Raw genomic sequence first — 6,900 nt, forward strand, 5'->3', positions numbered from 1 at the left:
AAAAAAAAAAAAAAAAAGAAAAAAAAATATTTTAAGCAGGCTTCAATTTATTTTAAAATATCTGTAGGGGTAGGTTCAGATATTGTAGGTGTACATAGGCCATATTATATATGTGGAGGTCAGAGGACAACTTTGGAAGTCAGTTCTCATCACCCAGCCTTTTGAATCAGAGTTATTCTTGTTTCTACTGTGTAGGATACTCCACACTAGCAGGCAGTTAAGCTTTGAGTCAGTTCTCCTGCCTCTAACTTCCATCTCACTAAACTTGAAAGCTCTGGAATTATAGATGCAAGTCAGCAAGTCACCCCATCACCCCATCAAGCAATTTTGTTTTATTATTATTATTATTATTATTATTATTATTATTATTATTATTATTATTTTAATGTGGCTTCTAGGGACTGAACATAGTCACCAGATTCACAGTGTGGTGGTTTGAATGAGAATGGCACTAGAAGACTCATGTATTTAAATGCTTAGGCATTTAGGGCAGTGTTTGGGAAGAATTAGGAGGTGTGGCTTTGTTAAAGGAGGTGTGTTACTATTCTTTGAGGTTTTCAAAGGCCATGCCATTCCTAGTTAGAGCTCCTTCCCTTCTCTGTCTCCTACGTGGATCAGATGTAAGCTCTCAGCTTCTGCTCTAGCACTGTACTTGCCTACCTGCTGCTCTCTACCATGATGGTTGCAGACTCAGCCTCTGAAACTGTAAACAAGGGCCCAGCACACTGTCCTCTGTAAGTTGTCTTGGCTGTTGTGTCTCTTTGCAGCAATAGAAATGTAACTAAAACACAGTTTAAATACTTTTGCCCACCAGCTATTTTACTGTCCCCAAATTGCTTTCACTAGTTACAGAGTAGCTGTGTCCATCATAGCCAGTAATATTTTATTACTTATGCATCTATCTGTCTGTCTATCTATATAGATACATATGTCTTCATAAAATACATGGAAGTAGGTATTGAAAAAGTTTTTAAATCAATCTGAGCTTAAACTTAAATTATTTTGGAAGGTGGGTTTTTAAAATTATATTTCCATATCTAATTATGCATTTTCTTATTATTTAAGCTCATAGCTGATACTTTTCTTTGAGGGTGCATTTCATTTTAATGGAATATTAGCTGGACTTATGACTTGAAATCTTTATTATGTATAGTAATTACCAGCACAGGACTTCGTATAAAGTAGACATAAGTAGTGTAGAGAATCATGCATGTTTAGCTCTATGAAGCATTGTAGGGGAAGCAGTCCGTCTCTGATAATAGGATATGATTTGTTAAAATTTTGTCAGGCTGATTTGTTCAGTTGTAATAATTAAAAATCAGCAAGTTTTAGAAATGTCCGAAATCAAGAGAAGAGTTCTCAGGAATTGGAAGGTTTAGTTCCTGTGTGTGTAGATCAGACGGTGTTTTGAATCTGAGCTGATATTTTGGAACAGGGGCCTGAAATTGTTTTAATGTATATGGGTTATTGCTAGCTATTAAAGTTAACTTACATTCAATTATTTTGGGACTCAAAATATGAAGAGAATGTATAATGCTCCATATAAGTAAGTCCTGAGATATTAAAAACACACACACACACACACACACAACTCTTAACAAACCTAGATTACTAAGTCATCAATTTTAAATCACTGATTACTAATTCAACACTTCAAGATGTTGCAGTGCTCAATTTGATTTTCTGGCTTGTTGTTGGAAAAAACAATTGATGTACGGCATGTTGACGATGATTTTTCTTTCAAACAGTATTCTTTTCTAGAAGAAGGTCCCACGTCCTTATTTGTTTTTACCCCTAAGCATTTTAAAGTTATTTTTATTTTGCATATTTTATGTCTATACCTATTTTGTTTGTGTATACAACATGGGTGTGTTTGCTTCCCACAAAGAATAAAAGAGGGCCCAGAATCCCTAGGACTGGGATTTCAGAGTGTTGGGAGCACTCTGGAATAGCAGCCAGTGCTCTAACTTATAGCCAGCCCTAGAAATATGTTTTTTCTTTACTTTAGACAAATAGCAAGACAAATTTCAACACAGCTGAGTAACTACAGTTTCCAAACAGTGCTACCTACGGGTACTCTGCATTTGTCACAGCTAGATCATCCGCAGGCCAAGTCACATTGCCCTTTGTTCTGCATGTTTTTTTTTTCTTTTTATATTAGCTTTGATTAAAATGTAATATATTTGTGACAATAATTATAGATAAAATAAGGCCTATTTAAAAGTAATAACGTTCTTAATTTTTAGGCCTTTTCTAAAAACATAATTTGGCATCATTTAAACTAAACAAAGGAAGCAGATATTTAAGGACAGACACATTGTCCTTAAATACTGTCCATACACCCAAGAATGACCCTTTATTTCTGTCATTCACTTTATAACATTTGTCACTGTACTTAGCAAGAAATGGTTGCTCTTCCTGTGTCCAATATTTAAGTCTTAAATAAAGCCTGGAAGAAGCAATTCATATGATTCAAAAAAGTTAAGTAATTCGTATATTAAAGATTTTTAAGAGTTAAAACTAATCCGATCTGGACATGTTAAATAATAAGCACCAAGGTAGAGTAGTTATAAAATAATACCAAGTACACTATCTGAAGCCTAAAGTATTGATAAAAACATACACTTTAATACATTTAAATATTAATTCTAGGATGAAATTTTACTCTTGATATAGGTGAATTATTGTTCATTCTGATATTGTGCAATAAATTTTCCAATTTGTCCAAAGTTCTTGAGCTATGACCTCATCATGGAAAGCTGCTCTTGAGCTATGACCTCATCATGGAAAGCTGCTTTTGAGCTCAGGTCAGGCCTGGGGGCAAGGGGCTGAATCTTCTTGGTCCTTTCTGCTCCTTGTTACCTTTCATTGCAGCTCTCTTATAAGACTCTCCTGTGGGAAGCCTTGGAAACACCTTTGAAATGTCCCAGGACATTGACAAGTTGTTGTTTCTCATCACAGATTTGATTATGTCTCATGTCTTATGTCATAGGTCTATTGGCTCTGACTCAATTAATCTGTGCAGTTCGGGTAAATACTTGGATTTTTTCATAGCTGAAACCTAGCTACTTGAGGTCATGGAACCCAGCATGACTTGTAACTAGTACTGCCATAGGTTAGTTCTGGTGGATAAAATGTAGCAGAGGTTTATGGGAAGAGCTTATATATTTCAGCTAAGGAAACTATGTTTCTTCTTGTTTCCTTAGTTTCTTACCTGTGAAGCTGAAGCTGTTCTACAATTTTGAATTGTAGTTCTGCATGTCAAAAGACAGTTTTTTTTCATTGATGTGAACTGAGATTTTCAAAATTATTAACATAAACTTCCGAAAAAGAAGTGCTTCTCTAAATTCACACTTTTGTGACCTGAGTGTGCTGAGCCTTAAACTTAAAATCATTTGTATCTTTGTAACTCAACTTCTATACTTGTCTGATAGATACTTTAAAGTGTTGTATTTCTGTCTTATGCATGCTTTCAGGTGACTTATTCAATAGTAGTTTTCAAATAAATAAAGGTTATATATATATATATCGGTAAGGTCATACACTTTGTCCATTCTAATCGTTAAAAGTGTAAGGAAAAGTTTCCTTTGTGAGGGATGGGGACTGTACTAATCTGTGGGTATGAGGACAAATGTTTAGATTGTTGTTAGGTATTTTTCTGGTTTAGTAATGTCATAGTTGTAGATTCTCCTCCAGTATCCATGACTTTACTTGCATTGTTTAGTTAGTAGGCCTTTAGTTCCAGGAATGCTTTCCCTCGTGTTGACTGAGTCTTAAGTCCAGTTAGAGAGCTGATGGTGACTGTTGAGGTGTGTATGTGTACATGCCACGATTGCACCATTATTGTGCCATGATGGTCTTTGATGCGATCACTCAGGAGTCTGTAGGAATCTTGCTTGCCTCCCTCATATGGAAGAGTGCATGGTCTAGGAATCTTTGCAACATCTCTTTGCAGTGGATGGGGAACACTACAGAAAACCACAACCCATAAAAATGCAGAGTTGTGGAGACTAGGCCCAATGGATACATCTACAAAATATTCCCACACCTAAGGTACAAGGTACATTGTAGAAGAGGGGATAGAAAGATTTTTAAGGGCAAGGCGAACAGTGAATTTACTATGAGACTATGTGTCTTAGTAATGCCAGAAGCTACACCCATAAATATGAGCAATCTGACTGCCCCAAGACAATCTGAACGGGGACCATGCCAGTGGACATGCCAGAGTAAACAGAGAGAAGCCCACAAGGGCCTCAACTCTATACAAAGTAGTACAGGCAACTAAGGAATGCCAGTGGTAGAGAAATAATCTTCCTCAGGGAGGATGATACCAGATGATTAGCCAATATTGAATGTTCAACCCTGTAAACATAAGTAACATTATATTGATAGGCAGCTTATACTTGGGAACATACATGTATGTACATATATCATGCAATAAGAACTAATGAAAAAAGGCCATGAATTTGAAAGAGAGCCAGGACAGACATATGGGGGGTTAGGGTGGAAGGACGGGAAGGGGAGATTATTGTAATTATGTTATGATCTCAAAAAAAAAGTTGTAAAAAGTATTTGTAGCTTGAAGATGAACCCCTACTAGCTCTGATTATCCAGAAAACTAGACAGCATAGAAGGGGAAATTCGTGAAGGTTTTAGAGAGAAAAATAGGATAAGAAATCTGCAAACTGACAACAAATGATGCTTGAAGAAAATATTTTCCTTAAGTTTTTTTTCAGATTGATAATTAAAACACCCGAACTGTTCAGAACCTCTGGTTGATTCTAAGTCTTGGAAATCCTGGATTTGTCTTCAGGGTCATCAAGTGGGACATTAGGAAAGAATGCTCATTGAAATTTAAAACAGCTGGGTAGACAATATATAGTTTATAAGCTTATCCTGTCTGTCAACAACAGCTTGCAGATGTGAAGTGAACTGTTTTAACTGGGATTCTAAAACTCAAAGGAATGTCTAGAGGTGATAAAAAGCACCGTTGGGTGACATGCAGAGCTCTTTTCTTCTGCGGTGCTCTGTCTGACACACCTCCAAATGTGTACAAACTGTTCTTCACTGATGAAGTGTTTCAGGCTAACAGTTTTAGAAGAAAAAAATCAAATAATAACTGAAATGTAATCCATGTTAATATATTTTTCTAACAGTTTATTTATAGATTCAGTATATTTATTTCAACTAAATTTATTCCTTAGTCATAAACTGGGGTGGAGACTCCAGGCCAAGCAACAGTTCATCTAAAATGATTCAAGATTTGCATCTTAATAAGCTTTCTCCCTGCAACTTATTTAGTTCCCTTTTGGGCTAAGAATTTGTTCATTTTTAACTCCAGGACGTGTGTCTAAAATCACTTCCTCCAATCATTTCCTGATTGTTTGACTTCCTCATAGTTGGCAGCATTTGTGCAACATCTTTGCTATGTTAAGGCACTTTGACTTTACCAGTTATGTAACTCAAATCAATTGTCCTGTAGCTTGTCCAGGTCTGAAGCAGGAACAATTGACTTTTAGGATAATCTTACTTGCCAGTCCACAGGATACAAGTCAAGACAAGTCAGGGATAGGAGACAATGTTAATTAAAACATGTTCTGATGCATCCCTTCAAGACAGGATCTAGATCAACACATGTTTACTGAGCTGATATTGGGAAATCAATCCTCCCCCTTATCCCAGAGACAGGATCTTTTTATGTAGCATTGGCTGTCCTGGAACTCACTCTGTAGCCCAGGCTGGCCTTAACCTCAGAGATTTGCCTGCCTCTGCCTCCTGAGTGCTGGAATTAAATATCCACTCATGCTTGGAGGAATCAAACATTTCAATTGCTAAGGTTGGTCATGTTTTTCCGATTCTTGATATATTGTTTATGCTTTAATTTTCTGTTCTTTACCTTTACATGTTGCGTACACTTTGTTTGCCATGAACATCTGGCAAACATCATGAGTATGAACTAATTGTCTTAACTTTACCCAGTTGCAGAATGGCTGATGGGGTACTTTCTCCCTTTTCCACATTGTCTTCCTAAGTTGGTAGCTGCATCACATACTTCTTCCAATATTACTTAAAAGCTAATGCATTACATTAAATTTTAAACATTATTCTTGAGTTTCATGAATCAAAACATCACCTAGAACTTTTATTTTGTATTCCATTTGATTCTATTGAAATCACTGGCTGGGACACAAATTAAGTGATCCTAAAGTGTACATTTTTTTTTCAAGAAGTACACAATATGCATGGCATAAATTCACACTATGATATGTATTATTGATGATTAAGGTTTCTCCTTTTTTTCTTCCTAGAAATTTGCTGAGGACATGTATGTTTCAAAAGTGCAGGATATTAACTTGCCATTTATTTTGATTTGAAATGAAGTTGTCCTTGTAAGTGTATACCTGGGTTTCTGAAAATTAGCATTTAGATGAATATTTCTTGAGCATAATGAATCAGCTGAAATCAGAGGAAGAATCAGTTTTGCTTCTCCTTGACCAAGTGCTACCCTCATTGCTTTCCTCCTTGCCTTTATACATTTTAGCAACTTCCTTCCAGTTTTCTTTCTTTGCTCTTCTTTCCCAAGCTTTCTATAGTCCTGCTCCTTGATACTAGAAAGAACTTTTAGCATTTAAGGCAAAACCATAAAATAATTTTATTTCAGTTTCAAATGACTTTACCAAATATTTTGAGATTTGGTTGTATGTAACAAAAAGTTGTACTTCAGTGATTGAAGAATATTGCATTTTATTTATATCTAGTTATCAAATAACCTTCATGGGTGGCCAAGATGCTGCAACACAGACGTCAACTGTCATATATTATCAACGTTTGGAATTCAGTCTTTTTTTTCACGTGTTCATTTCAGCATAAGTTGTTTTTTTTTTTTTTTTTTTTTTTTTT

General features: G+C 35.7%; 1 protein-coding gene and 1 long non-coding RNA gene across 2 annotated transcripts in view; one reads left to right on the forward strand and one right to left on the reverse strand.

Moving 5' to 3' along the window:
* Vegfc (vascular endothelial growth factor C) overlaps positions 1-6,900 on the forward strand; it is a 94,671-nt gene that overhangs the window by 16,275 nt on the left and 71,496 nt on the right. The window lies entirely within an intron of this gene.
* Positions 1-6,900, reverse strand: part of LOC116069285 — a 21,275-nt gene that overhangs the window by 7,123 nt on the left and 7,252 nt on the right. The window lies entirely within an intron of this gene.

This window comes from Mastomys coucha, unplaced genomic scaffold (genome assembly GCF_008632895.1).
Source record: "Mastomys coucha isolate ucsf_1 unplaced genomic scaffold, UCSF_Mcou_1 pScaffold22, whole genome shotgun sequence".
NCBI classification, from domain to species: Eukaryota; Metazoa; Chordata; class Mammalia; order Rodentia; family Muridae; genus Mastomys; species Mastomys coucha.